The sequence below is a fragment of the Tachypleus tridentatus genome, chromosome 13, assembly GCF_004210375.1.
Source record: "Tachypleus tridentatus isolate NWPU-2018 chromosome 13, ASM421037v1, whole genome shotgun sequence".
Classification (NCBI taxonomy): Eukaryota; Metazoa; Arthropoda; class Merostomata; order Xiphosura; family Limulidae; genus Tachypleus; species Tachypleus tridentatus.
The window spans coordinates 236,535,285-236,560,640 of NC_134837.1; the positions used below are offsets into that span (position 1 = coordinate 236,535,285).

Genomic DNA, 25,356 nt, shown 5'->3' on the forward strand with positions numbered 1-25,356 from the left:
CTATCATCCAAGAAAATCTGACCCTCTGACCAAGATATGTAGTTAAAATGCAGAAATATCAAACAAAGATTGTAAAATTCTTACCAAAGTATTCACACAGTTATTGAGTATCTAAAGACCGATGCGTTTTATTTTGAGCCAAGGTACCTTTCTAGACTATTAATTAAACTGGAATACATTTTTTGTGTTTTATTCGAATACCCACCATAAGAATAGTCTCATAATTCACAGTCACAGTCGGTATTTCGTCAGGAAGCTAGAAAAAGTCATCGATGCCTTTTTATTTTTATTATATGAATTTGCTCATATCAATTACATTATTTCATGATAACGAGGAACCCACTTGAAACAACCTTTCGACAATCTTGGGTCTACATCAAGCTAAGAATGAGTTTATTACGTTGCTTACCAATCAAACTCATGTGAAACATTTTCAATATAATTTTTTCAGTTGTATCACGAATACTTATTTTATTATGTGATAAACGTGGAAGATACTTAAACAACAGCAATAACAGCCACACTGATTAAGTTCGTATCTTTAAATTTCGATCAAACTCATGACTTTGACACCTTCTCACTATTACGCAATCAACCCGTTAATGAACATACATAGCCAGTGAAAATACATCATATGTGCATTTGATTTCCATTTCGAGAGTTTTATTTATCTACATGTTCCTAAACAGAAACTCTCACCTGCCAAGCTCTTAATAATAAAAAGAAACTTTGAAAACGATTATTTTCACAGCAGAGTGTGTCAGACAAAGAAACATATCATTATTTACAAAATTCGACAAAAAATGTGAGAAGTGGTAAAGAAGACAAGCTCACGAAGTGTTCTGTATCGTCACTGCATGTTCTTTTTCTTTCACCACCGCGAACGTTTATTGGTCAGTGAGTGAGACAATCAGCGAGCGCTACGAGGACTTCGATCATGGTGGCGTCACCGTTACATTATGATAATAAATCGTGATATAATTATATAAGTTACAACTTGTTTCAAAGCGAGGGAGTCCTCAACTAATCACATATCTGATCTCTCGGTAAGAGGTCAAGTAACACTTTCCTCTCTAAAAGAGTACAAGTTGCAACTTTATTTTGGGGCTGGTGAGTAAATGTATTAGGAACCCTTTTGAGATTACTGACATTTTCAAATACTTGTTAAACTATTAAAATCATTGTTTTCATTTGTTGTTAAATTAGCATTTCTTTTCTTGACTTTCAATAAGTTTGTTCAGTTGAATTATAACAAAGATGACGTATTTTAATATGCAAGCAGATTAATATTTTAAATGAACTGTTAAAATAGTGTTCTTAGTCACTTAGTATGAATTTCAAACATATTTTTTCAATGTTGTTCAATATGTATTAATTATGAACAAAGATGGTTTTAGCTTATTCTAAGTACAAGTGCTTTGTTTGTTTTGTTTGTTTTTGAATTTCGCGCAAAGCTACTCGAGGGCTATTTGTGCTAGCGTCCCTAATTTAGCAGTGTAAGACTAGAGGGAAGACAGCTAGTTATCACCACCCACCGCCAATTCTTGGGCTACTCTTTTACCAACGAATAGTGGGATTGACCATCACTTATAACGCCCCCACGGCTGAAAGGGCGGGCATGTTTGGCGCGACTGGGATGCGAACCCGCGACCCTCAGATTACGAGTTGCACGCCTTAACACGCTTGGCCATGCCGGGCCCGGAAATAAAAGAAAGTCTAGTTTGGTTATATAATAAACTGTTGTATTTTTATTAATTGTAAATTTTTAATATCTAAAACTAAGAAAATCTAGTTTGGTTATATAATAAATTGTTGTATTTTTATTATTTTTAAGCTTTTACTACCTACAACTAAGAAAGTCTAGTATGGTTATATAATAAACTATTGTATTTTTATTATTTTTAAACTTTTACTACCTACAACTAAGAAAGTCTAGTTTGGTTGTATAATAAACTGTTGTATTTTTATTAATTTTAAATTTTTACTATTTACAACTAAGAAAAACTAGTTTGGTTATATAATAAACTTTTGTATTTTTATTATTTTTAAATTTTTATTATCTACAACTAAAAAAGTCTAGTTTGGTTATAGAGTAAACTGTTGTATTTTTATTAATTGTAAATGTTTACAATTTACAACTAAGAAAGTCTAGTTTGGTTATATAATAAATTGTTGTATTTTCATTATTTTTAAACTTTTACTACCTATAACTAAGAAAGTTTAGTTTGGTTATATAATAAACTGTTGTATTTTTATTAATTTTGAATTTTTACTATTTACAACTAAGAAAAGCTAGTTTGGTTATATAATAAACTTTTGTATTTTTATTATTTTTAAATTTTTATTATTTACAACTAAAAAAGTTTAGTTTGGTTATAGAGTAAACTGTTGTATTTTTATTATTTTTAAACTTTTACTACCTACAACTAATAAAGTCTAGTTTGGTTATATAATAAACTGTTGTATTTTTATTAATTTTAAATTTTTACTATTTACAACTAAGAAAATCTAGTTTGGTTATGTAATAAACTGTTGTATTTTTATTATTTTTAAATTTTTACTATCTAAACCTAAGAAAATCTAGTTTGGTTATATAATAAATTGTTGTATTTTTATTATTTTTAAACTTTTACTATCTACAACTTTTGTAGATAATAAAATATTTCCAATGAGTAATTGAAAATTTGTGCATCATTGCCGTATGAAACAAATTTTCAAATTTATGTGAGGTCAGTTGTTCATTAACAAACAACGATTGTGCTTACAAATATTTGTTAATTGACTATTGTACTAGTATAATATGCTTCCATAAACAAGTCTTTAAGTGAATGTATTAAAAACGTTGCTTATAAAATATCTTATTACTTCCGAACATAATGTCAAATCTCCAGATAACAGTATTAACAACTCGTTCAGTTTTAATAGCACTGGAAGGTCAAATTTTGGAAAACAGTCGTTCACTAATACTACCCGTTTCTACATGAACATAAAGTTCAGTGGTGTTGAGCGTACCTTCACGTGAGATAGTGCTTGACTAACGTGCCTTCTCAGCAAGTCGTGAGGGTAACGTTGGAAAGTTTCTTTTTGTAGTTCTTTCGTTGTTATTGTGTAAACCAAACCATGTTTGTAAAATATATTTAAAAAAGAGAGAGTTATTTTTGTCATGAGTAAAAAATATAATGTGATGTTGTTCTGTTATTAAAAACAACCGGATAATGATTATAAATCACTGATAAATTATAATGTACTAAATATGCTTTGAAAAACAATGCGATATACAGTGAATAAATATGGTAATAAATAATGTGATATACACTAAATACTTACTGTACGAATTTGGTACAGTATAAGTCCCCCGCTGTGTTAGCAGTGAGTCTTCGGATTCACAATGCCAAAATCAGGGGTTCGATTCCCCTCGGTGCACACAGCAGATAGCCTGATGTGGCTTTGTTATAAGAAAACACATACACACACTATCGTATAAATATAATCATTCATTAACTGCCGACAGTACTCCTAATACTTGGATAATCCATGTCCAGTTTGTACTCTGTTTTGCTACAAAAACACCTTTGTCGTTTATTTTTTACTATTTTTATATCTTTATTAAATACATTTTATTTTATTTGCTTAATATATTATTAACAGACTTACTACGAATTGTTTTTTTGTTTATGGCACAACTTACTTTTTTTCTTTTACTTTGAAGCGTAGAGCTGCACATTGAGCTATTTTTTCTATGTCTATCACAGGAATGAATTCCTAAACTGAGAATCGTAAGCCCTGAAGCTTACCGCTGAACCAGTGATGGGGCTTTATGGATTCGTAGCCGTTGAATAAACAACATAAAGTTGTTTGAGCACAAATACAAGTAATTTTAATTAATCAAGACGTATCAGGAGCGCTGTTAGAGAATAAGTTAATTATTTGCATTCGTAGGAAGAAAAACAAACAAACAATTAAAAAGATCTGTTCTCAAAGACCTGTATTAAAAGCTTTCTATGAAGGTTATATGCATAGTGATAAATTATACCAACTGTCTTTGTTTGTGTGTGTTGTCTTATAGCAAGGCCACATCGGACTATCTGCTATGCCCACCGAGGGGAATCGAACTCCTGATTTTAGCATTGTAAGTTTCAAGACTTACCTCTGTCCCACCGGAGGACAACTAGATTTTTAAGAATATAATTTAGCTTTTTATTAACAGCTTGAGTTAGTACGAAATGGTCAACTTTAGGCTACAGCACCAATTATATTAAAATTTATTTCATCGTAAACTGTTGTTCATGCATAGTCATTGTATTAACAGAAAATCACTTTTATTTAGACATAAAGCTAAAATTTGATAATTTCATATTAATAACATTACATTTACAATTATCCGACTTCGTATTTTGTAACGATTCTTGTAAAAATTGTGTATGCTACAGGAATTGTAATGCAATCTTATTTTAATACTAATCTCTTACTAGGCTACTTGTAACTTTCCTAGATTTGAAATATTTCTCAGCTATTTAAATACATTATTTCAATTAACATGAAGAAGTATCGATTTTCTTGACGACTGAAGTCTCGATTTTGATCCATTTTCGTTTTGTTTTAAACAGTTGCCACAAAATTTACCTTTGAAACTATTTTATAGTGAGCATAGAAATCATGCTGATAAGATATACAATATAAAGATAAATTACATAACTCGAATATCAAATTATTTTGCATTACAAACTAAATATTTTGACACATATTTAATATAGTTCATTATTATATGGAAAAGATAAAAAATACTCAGAACTGTGATTTGATAAACAAAAACTTTCAAACCATAACATTTTCGATATACATAGATAAACTTATTCAACAATATCCAAATCAGCTTTCTGCCCATCAGAAAATCTGTAAATCAATTCTAAACTAATAAGTAATTAATTACAGAATGACGTAAAGTTATTTAGCCAGTCATATGGCTTTCTACGTAACGAGCTCAAATTCACGCATTGCACAAAATGTCAACAACGTTAAAATAATTCAACCTAAGTATATGTAAATCGAAGCATAATGGCAGATTGACTACTGGTATTACCAATATTTTGATTTCATATTTACTGAATACTACTGATAACACCGACTTTTAATGAAGTTAAACATGCCATTAGCGGATGCTAATGATACTAACTTTATGTTAATATATTTTTACTGACTTGCATCAGTAGCAGCATCCAATATCTGCTCTGATTTACTTCTATCGAATACAATACCTTTATTTACCCACATTAATGTCACTTCCAGTGACCAAATAAAGCTATTACTAAGTTACACCAATGACACCATCAGTCTTAGTATGACCAAGAGCTGACGCTTTTATTACTTTGTCGAGCATTTAACATGATAGTTAACATGATGACCCCACAGAACAATAAGTGGTCTGTCGATCCATTTAGGTAGTCCATCTTCTCACAGCCAGTGATTAACAGTCAGATGTTTATCTAGTCCTCTCTTAAATTTTAATACTTGTACCTCATACCAAAGACCAACCACTCTATTACAAAAAAAACTTTCTTATCTAAAGATGACACTACCAAAATTTAAATTTGCGTCTCCTAGTCTTATAATTTTCACCATAAGGTATAATAAAGATAATACATCTACATTGTTAATTATATTAACAGTTTTAAGTTCTTAGTCCAAATTCCTTCTAACTCTCAATTTTTTTTCAAAGGAAAAACAACTTCAGGGCTCTTGCGTGATAACTCTTTTCAACTCAATGTTCTTTCACAGATAAGGAGTCCAATACTGAGCACAATATTCTAAACGTGACCTAAGTAGTGATCTATGTAATAAAATAGTGAAATTATAGCTTATTTAGACCTGTATTCAATGCTTTTGTAGACATAATCTAAAATCCTATTTATCCCACAACTAACAACAATATAATATGTTTATGGCTTAATAGCCTGACCAATCAGAGAGCCAAAACCGTTTTATTTAATATTTTGTTACCCCAAACCTACACTTCTGGTCAAAATTATGATAGCCTACATGCACCACCTTGAATTTGTTATTATTAAATTCCATTTGCCATTTATTCGCCAAATTTACCGAATAATCTAAATTGTTTTATCAAGCAATACGGCCAGTAATACCCAAGACTTTAATATCAACAATATATTTAAGTAATTCATTGGCCATTTCTTTATGTATATCATTAATTCAGTTCAGAAAGAGGAAATCTCTAAATATTGAGCCTTGAGTTACCCTACTTCTCACATTACCTAGTTTTAATTCAGAAAAAGAAAATGCTCAAACACTGAGCTCTAAGGTACCCCACTTGTAACATCAATCTAATGTTCATTTATAAAGAACAAAGGTCCAAACACTTATCCTTGAAGTACCACACTTGTGACGTTAATCTAGTATGATTGAACTTAATTTATCCCCCATACTATAGAGATCATTTCTTAACAAGTCTTTTATGTGACACCTTTCCAAATGTTTACAGAAAATCTGAGGTTAACTCAGTTTACAAGTTTACAATACATAATGCTTGTCGCATTTATTTTATATTAGTTTTTAATTATCATTATTTTTGGTCTCCATAAGCAGTAAAACATCAAATCAACTTAAGCGACTACCATTTGAACCCGAGTGGTGCTTTCAAGTTCCCTTAGCAATTGGTGAAAAAATGATCTTAAACATTTTATAACAAACTTTTTCCCTCGTAGTTTGACTCTAACATTTCTCAGTCTGTATGCTTGAAAGTAAAACTACTCATAATCGTAACCTTATTGGCAGTTGAAATCGTAGTCTCACAGTAGAGTTTCTCATTAATGTCACTGACAGTTTTCAAAAATGTTTCATACTACAAGATATTGCTTTTATATCACTTCAAGATAATAAATTTTGTCTCTTTAAAACACTCTAATATAATAAAACGACTTTAAAGATAGACATGTCAAGTTATTAAAAAACGTTTTTCATTAATGCATGTGTACTTGTTAATTTATTGTTTAAAATGTCAGTATTTCCATTTCTAACAACCACTAGAACTTTGTGTAGACTCTACATCACAACTAATATTTACATGGCCTTTTTTTCATATTATTTTAAAGATTTTAAAACTAGATAATGATTACTAATCATGGCCAGAGTCAATTACCAAAAATACCTTAGCCTAATAAGGATAAATTGTTTTCTGAACATAAAAAGTCACAATGTTGTAATGCTATTATATAGCAAATTTAAAAACACTGAAGTTAACCCGAGCCATAAAATGTTCTAATACTAACGAATATGAAAAACTAAGGATGAATGAATAACCTAAAAAGCTTATTAAACATTTCACGAGTTTTCTATAATGCAGTGATATTGTATATTAGTATATATTACTTAGTATTTGAAACTTCCTAAGTAGATGTATATATTTATTGAAATATTTGATTAATTATTTTCAAAATTTGGTGGATATAATTTACAATAATTGGGAAAATGAAACAACCTTATTCGTTTAAAAGATCTATAGTATACACAGTTTTTATCATTAATATACTTCGGGTTCATAATTGTAGAATGAAGATCCTGTGTAATGGGAAGAGTTTTTCCCAAGGTTCCTTTTATTTAGTTAATACTCGGCATTTTAAACAAGCATGTTGCTTGTTGATATACATATTTTTAATATGCACTGCAGTCGCTATTCTATGGCAACACTTAGAGCCGTTTTATAAAGTTTCTTAAAACCTTATATTTTCACACAGTATAAGGAAGCTTTAATTTCAAGAGTGAATTGTTCATAATTGTGCATGTAAATTAAAAGAAAACAGAGCGTGTTTGAATTCAGATTATTAACGGATTGAAGTACCTAAAAGCGAATGGTTTATTAACTACATGCATCACGCCGATCGTTGAGAGGAAATGGCAATCGTATTTTAAAGGCGTGTGTAACTTTTCCGTATTAATTTTCGCGGGAAGGAATTTTCATGCAAAAGTTCATACCAATTAAAATAATAAACTTTAAAATACATTGTAACTACACAGTATCACGCAACAGTAGCACATTAGAGAAACCCCATAAATTAAGTCCGGTTTGTGTCTGTATCGTTTGTTATATATGTAATTTATTATCTAGTTTGTTTTGTGTTTTGCCATTTGCTCAAACCAATGCAATGAGAAACATTCCTGTATTAAAATATAACAAACAGTTGATCTAATCTTGAATATAACACACAGATATTCTTTCTAGGGTGAGTTTTATTATACATAGGATATGAAGACTAGACCTCAGAATACGATTAATATGCTAATCCCCCACATTTAAAGTGTAATAAACATATTAAATAAGACCCAAGCCTAATCTATATGCATTGAGGTCAACAGCGGCTGTCATCAACTGATGCTGCTACCTACAATATCCCCGCTGTTTAAGAGTTAACAGAACGGTGTTAACGGTGTTAATTTGTGGCTCATCCCTGTGTAACGTTCCAACAATAACGTATTCAACTTATCACTAAAAATATACCAAAATTTTCACTTCCAAGTAACAGTCTGAATTTGGTGTTATACTAGGTTAGTACAAGAGTGACTTCGGTCGATTACTTCTAAAACCTTGCTTATTAATGAAGTCGGTCACAAATATATTTTGAAATCGACCAAACCGTCATTGTTAATTTGACCAAAAATACTCAAAAACCTGTTTACATGCATATTGTAATTAAATTAACTTTTCTGTGTGAACTACTGTTCTATGGATAGATCACAAAGACATGAATACGAGAAGCTTTTTGTTTGTTTGTTTTGGAATTTCGCACATAGCTACTCGAGGGCTATCTGTGCTATCCGTCCCTAATTTAGCAGTGTAAGACTAGAGGGAAGGCAGCTAGTCATCACCACCCACCGCCAACTCTTGGGCTACTCTTTTACCAACGAATAGTGGGATTGACCGTCACATTATAACGCCCCCACGGCTGGGAAGGCGAGCATGTTTAGCGCGACGCGGGCACGAACCCGCGACCCTCGGATTACGAGTCGCGCGCCTTACGCGCTTAGCCATGCCGGGACCAATACGAGAGGCTAGAAAGATTTTGTAAAAGTTTGTCCTTTCTTGGAAATTCTAAATACCCGAACTGAACACTTCTTTATGTTGCTGTTGTTTTGAATTAAACACAAAGCTACTCAATGGGCTATCTGTGCTCTGCCCACCACGGGTATCGAGAACCGGTTTTTAGCATCGTAAGTCCGCAAACATTCTGCTGAGCCACTGGGGTGCACTTCTTTATGATTTGAGCATATGAATATTTTGTGTTGGAAGAAAAAAAAAGTTTTTCCATACTATTCCCAAATGTCTTCAATTTTCGATAGCATACTACATATTAAATGTCAAATAATGTCAACTTGTTCCACTGCAATTGCATATCAGTTGTGATAGTCACGTGATTTGCTAGTGTGCATGTTCATTGTCATTTAAATGTAACATATTCAATTCTATATGTTTTACAATAAAAATAAACATATAGCACTATAGTTAGTTCAAAATACATGTGTTTATACAATATGTTTGTTTTCAACGTTGAGATAATTTTCGAGTTTCAGCATGGAAACCGGCATTTTTTTTCAATTTAGTCATATTATAAGCCTAGAGGTACACTATCAACACTGAATATATTTATATTTACGAAATTGCTACCACCAAATTGAGAAAAACTAAAAATGACATATCGAAACTGATAGTGGTTTGACTATATATATTTTCATATCTATTCTAATGACATTTTTGTAATTAACATTTTTAGGTGTGACAACATCTTACTCATTAGTAAGCTTAACGGTTAAGTCAGCGATCCCTAGGTTTTATGTATATTCGTCCTTAATTTTGACCAAAGAGATAGCTGCTAATCAGCAGATCCAGCCTTCACAACGACGGCCCGGCATGGCCAGGTGGTTAAGGCACTCCACTCCTAATCCGAGAGTTGCGGGTTCGAATTCCCGTCACATCAAACATGCTCGTTTTTTCAGCCGTGGAGGCGTTATAAGTTACAGTCAATCTTACTATTCGTTGGTAAAAGAGAAGGGTTAGCCCTCGTGTAGCATTGCTCGAAATTCAAAAACAAAAAACAATCCACAAAGGCACTGTTGGGCTTTTTAAACTGAATAAGGGAAGTGACTCTTACTTTTATAACTCACCCCACCATCGCATCTTGTATCCCGAATTCTAAATAAGCAACTTGACCCACCCTCTAAGTAACGGAATGCCTGCGGACATAAAACGCTAGAAACCGGTTTTTACATACCCCTGCATAGCTTTGTACTTAATTACAAACAAACGCACCCACATACGTTAATTATTAGGACATCATGATCCGAATTTTTCTTGATATAATTGGCTAAAGAGATGACTTTTGTTTGAATTATGATTTTATAAACCGGTGTGTAAATAAAATATTCGCCTCTGAATCACTTGAAAGTCAGGGACTTGGAAATATTGATAAGTAAAAATAGTAATAACCTTCCTTGCTACTCTGTCCATCATGTTTATCTGCACTTTTTTGCCGGAATTATAAATGGAAGAGATTAGAGATAACAAGAGATAACACTTACACTGTTTCATTTTGACGCTATAAACATTTTAAAAAATGCTTCTGATGCGGTAATGCAATTAATGTACCACAGTAGATCGTTAACAATAGAAAAACAGAATTGTTAAATGTACAAAGTTGAGAAAAAAAGTATCGATTAGAAACGTTAAAACAATTATACTTGAAATTTATGCCTGGTGGCAGATATGCGTTCGATTTACACAAGTGAATATTAAGTTTGAGTAAAATTATTATCACAAAAGCTGGATTTTGTCTTCTGTCTTCAGCGTATTTATAGAAAAATTTTAGTATAAAATTACGAACAAAATAAAGCTTAAACTAGATAATAAAAAATATATTTCTGGTAAAAACATCATTTCCTAACGAAAATCACAAAAAACTAATCGTTTCTGGCATCAGATTCGACGACTTCTATTTCAATCAGAATGTGTTTTTTTTTGTAAGAACCTCCAGCTAGTTTCGTACGTAGAAATGTAACAAAAGACACGAACATTGATAGGATTCTGGGATGTATCACAAGTTTATCAAGCAAGAAAATTTTGAAATAATAATAATATCCCGTTTGTTCCCAGCATCAGCCACTGGTTTGAAATCTGTCGTGTTAAATACCAGATCTCATATGGGGGGGGAAGTAAATATACTGCTGATTTGCTGTCATCGAGGCATGTTCATTAACAGCATTTATATCTAGGACTGTCAAGGTCGTTATCAGAAAAGACATGATTGCTACGGTGATCGTGACTTTGTGTCGAGTGATTTCCCTAATTTCAAAAGATTGTGACAGCGGGAGATCTGTATAAGACGACTAAGATAATTCAATGTGAAACGAATATTAGTGTACGTACTAGTAATATCGCTTTTCTATTAATTACAGATGTTCAATAATTACTGTATAATCTAGGCAACACATTGAAGAGCTGAAAAGAGGTGTTTATAAACATATCTATTTTAAGGACTTTTTTACGAGTTTTACAAATTTTATCATTCGAAGTTTTCAACGAGTAAGTTTTGAAACAGTTTATCAACAGAACGCAACAATTAAGTTAAGTTTGTTTATTTGTTTAGAATTAAGCACAAAGCTACACAATGGGCTATCTGTGCTCAGCCCACTATGGGTATTGAAACCCGGATTTTAGCGGTGTGAGTCTGAAGATATCCCGCTATGCCACTGTGTGTGTTTTCTTATAGCAAAGCCACATCGGGGTATCTGCTGTATCCACCGATGGGAATCGAAACCCTGATTTTAATGGTGTAAATCCGAAGACTTACCTCTGTCTCAGCGGAGGATCTGTGTTACTGGGGGACATTAAGTTAAAAAAAAACCGAGAGCTTCCTATTGTCCCATAACACGTGACGTATTTCTTAACGGTGTTCACTACCTCATAATTCAAGAACATTTTCAGTTAATGTTGTAAAATGCTTAAAAGTAAAGCTCAGAGTTGTCAAAAAGTATCTTACAACGATTAGACTTTTGAAACGGATCCGACGAGGGATATAATAATGTCTATCTAGCCTCGCATGCCTGAAATGCGTTGTTAGAAAACAAAAACTTTGTGAGATGCAGCCGATTTTCTTAGATTTTACGATTATACCTGAGCTCGGGTAAACTGATTTGTTAGCAGTACTTCAAAAACAAAAACAAAGTTTGCTTAAAACACTGAATATGTTAATGGGTTAATGGAAGAAGTTGTTTTTACACCAGAGTTATCACTGGCTTTGTGCCGTTCAATGCGAATTATTCAGTTTCACTTAAATATTAATGTTGTTAAGTGCTTGTTAGGAATCAAGTGATGAGTCATTTACAAATCTCTGTACCATTCGCTATTAATAAATAAGATGACGTACACCCGCTTCAAAACAAAAATATCTACAATAAAAATTGATGGCCTTTCCTTTGTTAATTGTTTAAAAAACTTAACTAAATGAAAAAGTTGCTTATTTCAGTTACATTTTATTTGTCTTATCTTCTGCCAAAGAGACTTCCATTTAATACTAGAGTTTCTTTTCAAGTAGTTGGTGATATACTTCTGCAGGTTTATTGTTTGTTTCTTTGTACTTTCAGCACTAAATTACCCAATGGGTTGTCTGTGCTTTTCCCACCACGGGTATCGAAACCCTCTTTATAGAATTGTAAATCCGCAAACATATCACGGTTCACGGGTTCGAATTTCCTTCGCACCAAACATGCTCACCCTTTCAGCCATGGGGGTGTTATAACGTTACGATCAATCCCACTATTCGTTGGTAAAAAAGTAGCTCAAGAGATGGCGGTGGGTGGTGATGACTAGCTTTGTACGAAATTCAAACCAAACCACGGGTTATTAAAATGAATTAAAATAAAATAAAACGAACAATAATTAAACTGTATGTTTAGTATAATTTCAAACACATGCAACATTTAAATTAAATACATTTACCTCTGTGGCAGATTATAGGTAATGAAAATAAAGTATGATGAAATTATATATATATATATTTATCAAATTATACTATATGACAACGTGTCAACAACCGTCCGAATTAAGTAATTGTAAAATAATATTTCACTATAACAAGTACACTGTTCTAATATGGGACAAGGTTTAAATTCCCTGTTTTCTGAACAACCAGTTAAATAATTTTGGCGCACGCTAACGCCAAAGTCTAGTGGACGTTTGTTTTTTGAATTTCGCGCAAAGCTACTTGAGGGCTATCTGCGCTTGTCGTCCCTAATTTGGGAGTGTAAAACTAGAAAGTTAAGGCAGCTAGTCATCACCACCCACAACAAACTCTTGGGCTACTCTTTTACCAACGAATAATGGGATTGACCATCACATTACAACGCTTCCACGGCGGATATGACAAGCGTGTTTGGTGTTACCAGGATTCGAACTCTCGACCCTCGGATTACGAGTCGAACGCCTTAACACGCTTGGCCACTAGTAGACGTTATAAACATCTAATGAAAAGTTTCTCAATGTGTTTCAGAGATACCGTTGAGCTCATGTTTGTTTGACAATATTATTTGTTTTTTTAATTGTTTTCATTATATAATGTACTGAAATTCAAGGATTAAAAGTGAAAGAAGCTCAGCTAATTTGGAAACCCAAAACAAATGTATTTTTCTGTTTAAATGACAAAAGTTTGTTTTAATTAGTTTTCTAATGCTCAACAAATTGCTCATTTGACTAATATATTTGAATAAACCCATAATAATCAGCCTTTCTATATGATTCAGAACTGAAGTCACAAAGTTTTTATTTACTAATTAACGTTACTTTATTTTACTATACTTGTCAATTGTATTAACAACGGAGGATATTAATCAAATCTCATCAACCTTAATTCTGCATAACATGTTATACTTAGTTACTCAAACTTCTGATTTTCTTAAACTACAACAGTTAGTTAAAATTTAAGATATGAGTTAAATTTGACAATTTTAAGGGAGGTAAAAATTCTGGTTCGCGAAAATGTCTCAAAATAATGGTTGATTACATCTCTGAATTTCTCTTTATTTCATGTAATAATAACTTGTAAAAACTGTGAAAATCACGTAGCAAACTTTCTTGATTAACTTAAACTTAGTAACAACCATTACCAGTATCGATAAATAATTGTCTGGCTAAAACACATTTGGAGATGAGTTAAACCATACTTATTAGTTTACCTGTGTTGTTTAGTAACTTTCTTAAGATATAATCAAACTATCAACACGCGAAGTGCAAACTTCTTTTTATTAATCTTAAGTTTCTCCAAATATGGAACACGTTTGTTGATTATAAACAGTATGTTCTTTCTTTTTTTGCGTTCTTACCAGAATTTTTCTGAGTAGTGAAGAATCAGACGATTTTTATACTGACATCAAAATGTAAAGAACTTCAAGTTTGGTAGTTCTGTCATGAGTGTTTTAAGTTCAGTACTTGAACAATGTTTACAACTTCTCGTTGCGGGTGTGCCTGAAACTTCTCATTTTGTTAAAACAGTTGTGGATTGCACTTTGCAAGTTAAAAACCAGTTTCAAGCGTTCATGAGAGCCAGATCGCTTATGGACAACACTATTATGGAAGGGTATCACGCACTTCTTTGGTAGAGACGCTGGTTTACTTTAATCTCAATTTACTCATGATGTTTCTTTATTGCATTTATATGGTCCTCACGCTCGTGTATCACTACAAGCCTCCCTGCACACCTAACTGTTTGGCATCTTAATCACGTGCTTCAGTTATGGTATTAGCTTACTTGAAAAGCTCTTTTTAGTGCATAAATTATTATAGCGTTCTGATAATTCAGTTTTCTGGAAGCAAATAAATTATTTGATGACACATAACACCTCTCATTAGCAATATTATATTTAACTAGATTAGTAATCCCACAATGAAACTTCATTTCTTTGAGTATTTGTTCCTATTAATATTTCCATTCCCTTAGAAACGTATAAGCAGTGATCGAAGTGGGAATTCTGAACTTGAAGTACGCTTAAGCATAGAATGGTGATGGCTTTTTTCATTGTTTGGAATTCCTAATTATGATGCACAAGTAAGAGACGAAAAATGTCAAATTTGAGAAATGGGGGGTACACGTACCCTCACATTATTCACCACTTCAAATACGGCGTAAAAAAACAGCGCCAAGAAGTTCTAGTAAAACAAGGGTATAAGTTATACAGCATCTAAACTACCATATATTTTTACCCTTCGTTTTAATTGCGTTGGCAATTAAATTTGAGTTCGTCTAGCTTCAAGGAATAAACAGATATGTTGTTTTTGAATTAAGCACAAAGCTACACAATAGGCAATCTGTGCTCTGCCCACCACGGGTATCGAAACCTGGTTTTTAGCGTTGGATGTCTGCAGACATACCGCTGAGCCCCTTGGGGGCTTAACAAATATCTTAAGAAATGTATTATGTATATATATTAAATATCTAAACACCTTAGTATTTAATAATGATTATCTTTGACTTATTAATTTCTACAAAATGTCATATCTGTAAACTGTTATTGTCAACCAGTTCACAGAGATATGTTTAAAATATATAAGTAAAAACACACTTACTATTTGAAATGTAAAAGAAACAAAGTCAATTTGTTGTAACTACAAAGAGACACTGTAGTAGGTGTGTCTCTAAGCTCTAAGAATATGTCCGTGTTTCTATTCACCTCTCGACTCATAACGTTAGCAATTTCCAGTTGACCATACACGACTCGAGTAATTTACAAGAGTTATTCTTTATAAGAAGCGTCAGTTGAATGACCACTTTGCAAACTTCTTAGAAAACTGAGAAAACTCTAAATAGCATCAGTTGAATGACCACTTTGCAAAGTTCTTACAAAACTCTACTCTTAATGACGCCATCCCTTATTACTTCAGATAATATTGCACGGTTTTTTGATTGTTTATATCAACTACAAGCTATTCAGTGTCAAACAAATTCTTACGAAACTTTAAGCAACTGGGCCTCCATACAGAGTCTACACACACATACATATATACGAGTTTTGCTCACTTTCTAACTGAATGCACTCTCACGAAGTTAATTACAAGATGCTAGTGGCAAAACTGTATTACTTAGAACAGGTTAATGATTTAATCTAAGTTTGTGCTCTATACTTCTTAAACTTCCTCTAAAAACAGTGAAAATTAACAGCTTCACTGAACGTATACAATAAAGCTACGTGACCGAAACGAAACACGTGTTTAAAAATTTTCTTTTGAGATCTCATATCCCATACTTTAGTTTCTCATTTGATGTTGAAGAAATGTCCTCATTTCCGTGATAAAAAGGCACAGAGCTATAAACTGAAGTTACATAGAACATGCTTTTTTATACAATTACATTTGTATTCAATCTCAACCGAACAATATATTTCTTTCGTCAGTTACATCTTAAAACAAACAATGTTCTGAACTGTAAAGTTTTTGCGTAAAACTTCTCTTTAATATAACTGCAAATATTATTAAAGAAAAATTTTCAAAAAATCAAATTATTACATTTCATGTTTTACGATTTTTTTTCTCACGAAAGTGAGGAGTTATAGCTATTTTCTTTTCTGTTTTGTATTTAATCACAAAGCTACACAAAGGGCTATCCATGTTCTGCCCACTACAGGTATCGAAACCTGGTTTATAGCAGTACAAGTCTGAAGACATACCGTTGTGCCGCTAGGGGGAATTTATTTTTTTAACTAGGTCAACAGAAAATGACTAATAGCGTCTCTACGTGTATAAAGGATGTCGGTGGTTTCATATCAGAATAAATCAAGTGACTGGAACATATTTCATACTGAAATATCTTTTCATGCAATAGTTAGTTTTTTAGATATACATAGAAAACTCAACTTTATAATCAACTTAAGGGACAGTTACGTGTTTCTTTTTAGACGCTGGGATTTGATGAAGCTTATTTCCCAAAATATTCTACTGCGACAAATGAAAGTCAGATAAGCTATTCATGACATTCTAATGCTTCTTCAAGGATTAGAACTGACATTCAATGTTTAAGATTCCGACATTTATTTTCCAGAGGACTTTACACATCACAATCTGAACTCAAAATTTCGCATTCAAAATTTCAATGGGATTTCGCTGAATACCTCTCCATCAAGTATAGAGGAAACAGATGTATAACGTTATGCATGATGGATTTTAATCAAATCAATTCAGGCTTACCGATGGATCTACAAACTTTTTGTTAAGTAACACTTTTTAAATTGTTAATACACAAGACTTAAAAACGAAGATGGAGAATACTATATTACAAATACTAGGAAAGTAATAATAACTAGTATTTAAAATCTGTATGTATGCCTGTTTGAAGGTCGGATGATATTTTCATTATATTATGTAACATTATAATAAACACAAAATTTATGTTGATCAACATAAATAATGCATTTTATACGATCAGAAAGCTTTAATGATGTAAATTGTGAAATGTTTTAATTTCACCTGCAGCTCTTTAATGTGTTAAACAAAATCTGTTTATCGTAACACAAATAGAAGCATTATAATAAATACAAATTAAAGCAAATATTTCGATAAAATAAGAGGCAGGTGATAAGAACAAAATATAGATACATATCAGAAGTTAGTTTCAGAACACAGTACGCAAATCAAAAGTTAGTTTCAGAACAATATATACAAATAAAAATTTAGTTTCAGAAAAATGTATACATATCAAAGCTAATTTCAAAATGATGTACAAATATCAAAAGGTAACTTCACAATGTGTTATAAAATAGCAGAAACTCTGAAAGGCTCAACAACTTTCAAATATTTTCTAAACATTAGTTTCAAATGCATCTGGGCTGAGAGTTGCTTACTGGTTAATATGGTGGGCTGCAACTTTAAAAATCCAAGTTTAGAACTGAGACACACTACATATTTTCAGTTGTGAGGACGTTATATGAGTAGCAGATAATATCAGTATTTAGTAGCAGTAGTTGTACAGGTACTAGGTGCTGTTGATTGGTCAACAGTTCTAAGTTAGAGATAACTATGCCCAAACTCTCGGTGTGTTAGTGGTAAGTTTAGAGACTTAGAAAGGCTAAAATTCAGGATTCCATTTCCCATGGTAGACAAAGTGCAAATAAACCATTGTGTAGCTATGCGCCAACAAGCAAATAAGTTCAAACCTAAGCGCTCTCCGGCCGGGTCATTTAGCTTATGCGTCGCATAGGCGCACCATTCATATTTAAAAAATATTAGTACTGAACATTAAATAAATATTTCGTATTAAAAAAGAAGTTTACTTTAATATAGCAAATAAATTAAATAGTCGAAGAAAACAGCTTTATTTCCTACAATATTAAGACCCGATAACGTATTTATTAACATTTTGAATAGATGAAAACCTTCTACAATATCACAAGTAACTTAATAGTTAATTCTAATCCGTTGATTTGCGGTATGTGTGAATGAGGAAGCACTTTTTAGTACGGTGTTCATTACACTGATTTAAATGGACTACTGTGTTACATTCTAATAGGACATGTTCATGTACACTCGACGTAGAGGAGACCCAAAACTTTTTTTTTCTTAATTTCGCACAAAGCTACTCGAGGGCTATCTGTGCTAGCCGTCCCTAATTTAGCAGTGTAAGGCTAGAGGGAAGGCAGCTAGTCATCAATACCCACCGCCACCTCTTGGGCTACTCTTTTACCAACGAATAGTGGATTGACTGTCACATTATAACGCCCCCACGGCTGGGAGGGCGAGCATGTTTGGCGCGACAGGGATGCGAACCCGCGACCCTCAGATTACGAGTCGCACGTCTTAACACGCTGGCTATGCCGGGCCCCAAAAACTTCAATGTACCTTTTGCACGAGTCTACAATATAATCTTACAGACAGCAGGAGGACATACATTTTCAAGCAACGTTTGATGCTTTTAAGTATAAAGTACAGTCCGTAAACCTAACAACAACAAAAATTTGTAGGTGACAGTTATACTTGCGGATATATCTTAATAAATTATCTTAAATAATATTGATAATCTCAATTGATTTAAATGACCAAAAAATATAAAACAAGGTACTAATAAAGAACATCCACTTCAAATGTGGATAATTTATGTCGTTTATTTAACAAAAATATCCACGAAATATTCTATAAATAACACAGATGAGAAAACCATTTTCACAAACGAATTATTTATGTAAAAGTTTATAAGTATTGATATCTTTATATGCATGATATAATAATATTCTAACAAAGTTTTCTTTGAAACTTATGCCCCCCAGTGACTCAGCTGTATGTCTGCGGACTTACCACGCTAAAAACCGGGTTTCGATACCCCTGATGGGCAAAGCACAGATAGCCCATTGTGGAGCTTTGTGCTTAATTCCAAAAACAACAACTTTGAAACATGCAAATTAACGTACAAATCAATAAATATTTTTATGCTATATTTCACATTGAGAGTGGCAAATACTATCAAATCTTATAAGCGTTGGATGTCTGCAGACATACCGCTGAGCCCCTGTGGGGCTCAACAATTACTTTTGACTCACAAAAGTGTCAAGAAATGTAAAATTGTTAAATACGAGTAATTCTACTAGTCTACAAAGACCCATAATTAAGGGAAAATACTGTACGTACGTATGTCAAATATAAGAAATAAATTCAATAAAATACCTTAGCACACACCATTGTTTGTCAGTTAGCGCAACCCACAAAGGCTCGGCATACCCAGATGGTTAGGGCACTCCTTGGAGGGCCGTGGGTTCGAATCCCCGTCCCAACACACATGCTCGCTCTTTCAGCAGTGGTTACGTTATGGGTGACGGTCAATCTCACTGTTCGTTGGTATAAGAGTACTCCAAGAGTTGACGGTAGGTAATGATGACTAGCTGCCTTTCACTTTAGTCTTATACTGCGAAATTCAAAATCAAACAAACAAGCAAGCCCTTCCCCAGTGGCACAGCAGTATATTTCCGGACTTACAACGTTAGAATCCGGATTTTGATACCTGTGATAAGTAGAGCACAGATAATTTATTGTGTTGCTTTGTGATAAACTTCGATAATATAATATAAGATATTATATTTTTTTAATATAAGATATTAATATTTCTTTAAGAAACACGTGTTTTATGACTACTGTTTGAAACAATTGAAACTTGTATGATAATAAAAATCATATACGGATTTAATACACTAAGATATCTAGTTTTAACGGAAACGTTTGTCTTAGTTCAGCTACTCTATGTATTTCCGAACAGGTAAACAGTGTTCATACGCAATCAAGTAAACTATCCCAGAGCTGATCTCGGTTTGTAATAAGTAACCCCTGTGTAAACAATAAGAATTGTGGCAAGCATGGTTTGCTGTCGATTAATTCACAGGGTAGTAATTTGTCTATTAGCCAAAACAATAATAAAAATTAAAATACGTTTAACACTTACCTAATTCTACAATAATGCTTCACGGACAAATCAATTGTACGTACCAAAAGTATGCTATTCTTTCTTCTTGTTATTATTGGTTACGATTCTAAGCACAAAGCACCTGGACTATCAGTGTCTATTTATTGCAACCTATTACTTTGTCATATCAAACACTTTCACATACTTTACTAGTCTACAAGTTTCTTACTTGATAATGTCGCATCGTAATAAAGAGTGGGTGGGTCATACCCAGCCGGGCCATTATCATGCTTATGACGTTTTACATAATTAGTATAAATGTAATACTTTGTAAAATGCTATCTTAAACTGTAAGTTACAAGAAAAAATATATAAGAATTATTTATAAAAAAATTATTGGGAAATTATTTTTTGGGAAGCTACTGAGATCATGGACTATCCAGAGGTTTGAAAACTCTATTTGCATAATTGCCGATATGAAAAGTTAAATGAAACAGGATAAAGATAAAATAATCCCGTACTTCTTTTCATTCATAAGGCAAGTAACATTAGGTTACCTTAAATTAATTTAATACTAATATTTCATGCGTAAAACAGTTTAAAAGCTTAATTAAAGCACGAAATAAGAAACAGACCACTATCAAATAATTGGCCCGGCATATGTTAAGACGTGCGACTCGTAATCTCAGGGTCGCGGGTTCGCGCCCGCGTCGCGCCAAACATGCTCGCCCTCCCAGCCGTGGGGGTGTTATAATGTTACGATCAATCCCACTATTCGTTGGTAAAAGAGTAGCCCAAGAGTTGGCGGTGGGTGGTGATGACTAGCTGCCTTCCCTCTAGTCTTACACTGCTAAATTAGGGACGGCTAGCACAGATAGCCCTCGAGTAGCTTTGTGCGAAATTCCAAAAAAACAAAACAAACTATCAAATATCAATTTATGCTTAGAAAGTAATGAAAAAACGAATTTAAAGTTATCAAATAAATGTAATTTAAAATGTATTATGGTGACAAAATAAAAAGATTTTTTAGCCTTCTACTCTTGTTGCTTTATATTAGGTAGTAAAACCAAATTTAAAATAATATATTATAGCTAATTTAGAGGATTTTTGTAAGCCTGATTTAAATAAAAACCTTTTGACCCAATCATATCTTTTTATAAGCTTAATATTTCCTTTTGCCAGCTCAGTAAAATTATTTTAAGAGGTTTTGATAGAAAAGTGTGCAGATAGACTCTTGTGATAGCTTAAACCTTTTGCGACATATTATAATAGCAAATAATATTTTTCAAATTAGGTATTTAACATAAGAAAGCTTTTATATATGTTAAACGTTTTTAGCGGCGGCATATCGGCTAATAAAATGGCTGTCTTAGTTTGTTGTTGTTTTTCGACTACAAACTTAAAGCTCATAGCACGGTCATCTCTTTATGAATTCGAGATCTAATTCCACTTTTGGGTTTGGGAGGTTAAACCTTTTCGATGATTTTAGCTTCTTCTTGGGATTAACAAATATAGAGAGATACGTTCAATTTATTTTTCCGTTGGAAAGTATTTTCCGATCAAATACGGGTTCGTGTACAGTCAGATTCGCATAGACATATTTAATACGCTATCAAACTTAAAGGATACCATCTAAAATACAGATACTAAAATTTTAGCAACACGAACAATCTTAATAATGTACTAAATTTAACACAATAAACATAGATATTTTATGTACTAATTTCTTTACCTTCTTTTTTTGGTAGGCGCTACTTTACTTTTAGATCGTTTGTTTGTTTTTTAATTTCGCGCAAAGGTACTCGAGGGTTATCTGCGCTAGCCGTCCCTAATTTAGCAGTGTAAGACTAGAGGGAAGGCAGCTAGTCATCACCACTCACCGCCGACTCTTCGGCTACTCTTTTACCAACGAATAGTGGGATTGACCGACACATTATAACGCCCCCACGGCTGGGAGGGCGAGCATGTTTGGTGCGACCGGGATTCGAACCCGCGACCCTCGTATTACGAGTCGAACGCCTTAACACGCTTGGCCATGCCGGGCCCTTACCTTTAGAAATGAGTATAACAGACAGTTAAGTTCTCTTTGTGTAGTTTGTAAAGTGGCCAACTCGTCGTCGGTCAATCCCACTATTCGTTGGTAAAAGAGTAGTCCAAGAGTTGGTGGTGGGTGGTGATGACTAGCTGCCTTCCCTCTAGTCTTACACTGCTAAATTAGGGACGGCTAGCACCGACAGCCCTCGAGTAGCTTTGTGCGAAATTCCAAAACAAACAAACAAACAGTTGGTTAGCTGCTATGTCGTCACTTGTATAGAATATTTATAATGGGGTTATCGCTTTTGTGCGCGAGAAAGATTGTGTTGGACAGTGGCAGGTTTATCAAATATGTAATTTCTTAACTGATTTACCATTTAATATTATCTTGAAGACTTTTAGATAAGCAGAGGACATTATACTTGTACTCTAATTTTTCATTATATTAAAGTATAAAAGCAGACTCACAGATTCTTGTGATCGTTGAAGCTATTTGCTCTATCCACTGCTTTATGGAATCCACGGGTTCTTATGATCTTTGGAGCTATTCTTTCAACTGATGCTCTATCCACTGCTTTAAGGAATTCTTTTAATACCATTTTTGTAAATCCAATTTTATAAATCATTATAAATTGTTTATTTAATGCCAGTTGTATAACAAAACGTTACTTTGAAAGTAAAAAGTTTTACTCTTAACTGATCTAATACGGGCTTTTCAACTTTTCTAATGTGTGCCATTCGTGATAGAATCTCATTCAATATCAAATGTTTGTTAATTTTTCGTTGCAACAACTAAAACATTAAACTTTTTATAAGAAAAGACTTTAGGCCAAAAGAAAAGTACGTTTTAATAACGTAAAAACTACCGATCTACAATCCTTCAATCCTAGTCAGGTTCCACCAGTTATACCATCATTTGTAATACAAATTCATATGTATTATTTGTTCATTACAAACTTCTTGATTTTAACATGGCTTCCCTTCCTTTTCTGTAATTTCAGTTATCTTAATTTGTAATCTTAGTGATTAACAGGTTGAAACTCGTCTTGTATTTCCAAATGTAGAAGACTCGTGTATTATTTATGAATATTTCCTTACTTTTATCTTTCTGCACGATATTTTTTTATTAATATTCGTCCTCGTTACTATGTCCTATTTTGCTAACTCGTCAAATTCGAAACTAAATTTCGATGTTATTATTTAAATCAAAACAGTGATAATTAATACCCTTTATATTTGAATATGGAAATTGCTGGTAAAAATTATGATTTTGTTTTGACTCATGTTGAAATTAGATACTAGTTTGACTGCTGTTTCTTTATTTTTCTGGCCAAATACGAAACTAATAAATATGTTACTGATGAATCTCAAATCTTATGATGACGAACTGAAAGTAATTTGGTTGTCTGTTCATTATTCATATGTAAGAAGAAAAGTTGGTCGAATTCACATTATACCTTGCCATTCAGTATGAAGACTAGAGAAGATAAATTATCTCAGCAAGTCAACCCTATATTGTGTTTTATTCAAACTCAAAATATCATGTTTTTAAATCCTTTTCATAAAACATAACCACCACCACCTCAGAACGAAATTTAGTATCTTTCTAAAATTGTAAACATCCTCTATCGCCGTATAAGTCCCCTACTGGTACAGCGATAAATCTATGGATTTCCAACGCTAAAATCAGGGGGTTCGATTCCTCTTGGTGGACTCAGCAGATGGCATGATATGGCTTTGTTATAAAAACACACAAAAACACGCATCACCCTATAACTACTAATATTATTAATTTTAATAAGTATTTTTTAATTACTAATAGCATAATTTAAAAGTTAAACTAGCCAAATTAGCTGCCAGTCACTTTCAAATCTTCTTTCACTAAATGGCACGGCATGGCCAGGTGGTTAAGGCACTCGACTTGTAATCTGAGGGTCGCGGGTTCAAATCCCCGTCCACCAAACATGCTCGCCCATTCAGCGTTGGGGACATTATAATATTATGGTCAATCCCACTATTAGTTAGTAAAAGAGTTGTCCAAGAATTGAGGGCTTTCACTAAATATATTTTCAATATAATAAATTTATCAAATCATAATTTTAAAACAATAACTAAAAACATCATCAGATTGTCATGTAGCTGTATTTAAAGAGCTTAAAAATATCCGCTGCCAACAATTTGAAATTGTATTTTAACGACCATTTAACAAATATTTGTTTACTTACTGTAATTCTAATGTATCCTCAAAAGGAAAACACAAAAACTTCGTAAATATAATTCAAATCTTAAAAAGGCATAGATTGTACTTAAAATGTCGCAAAATATAACGATGTCCACGTGCACACACTGATTGACTACTTTGTTAGGACTCCTATCAACATTTGACTAGACCTTAACTAACAGCTTGAAATCGGTGAACCGTGGGCTCACAAGATGCTGGAAGGTGCCTCGTTTGAATGTAACATAACATGTTTGATAAAAACTGTGGCTTTACATAATGAAAAGGATTATCATGGCAAATGCTATACATCTAAAGGTCAATCGCATTGAAACCCGGTAAACACATAGCTGTGTACAGGTCTAATTTTTAACTGATAATCGAGAGAAAAGGCAGCTAATCAAAAACACTCATTGGCAGTTTTTGGGCGATTCTAGTCGAATGGTGAGATTTGATCAATTCTCTTATAACACACCTAGGGGTTTAAAGCAGAGGGTGATTTTTTATTTATTTTTTTGCGGCAGTGAAATGTGATTCGTGGACCGCAGTGCAAAACGTTATTCATTGGGTCATGCCTGGCCTATGGTGTAGGGAAAATTACTTCAAGCTCTCTCGCACTTTTTAAATAACTTTTTTTGGCAGTTATGGCTTCGTATACTTTTATCATTCTTGTCT

The 25,356-nt window shown here is 32.9% G+C and overlaps 1 protein-coding gene across 2 annotated transcripts in view; it reads left to right on the forward strand.

Annotated features, from left to right (window-relative positions):
* Nucleotides 1-981: 981 nt before the first annotated feature.
* The window catches only part of LOC143239894 (uncharacterized), a 30,742-nt gene continuing 6,367 nt past the window's right edge, over nt 982-25,356 (forward strand). For both annotated transcript variants that reach the window (XM_076481515.1, XM_076481516.1), the window contains exon 1: nt 982-1,110. The gene's annotated coding sequence lies outside the window, so the exon portion shown is untranslated. The remainder of the gene's footprint in view (nt 1,111-25,356) is intronic.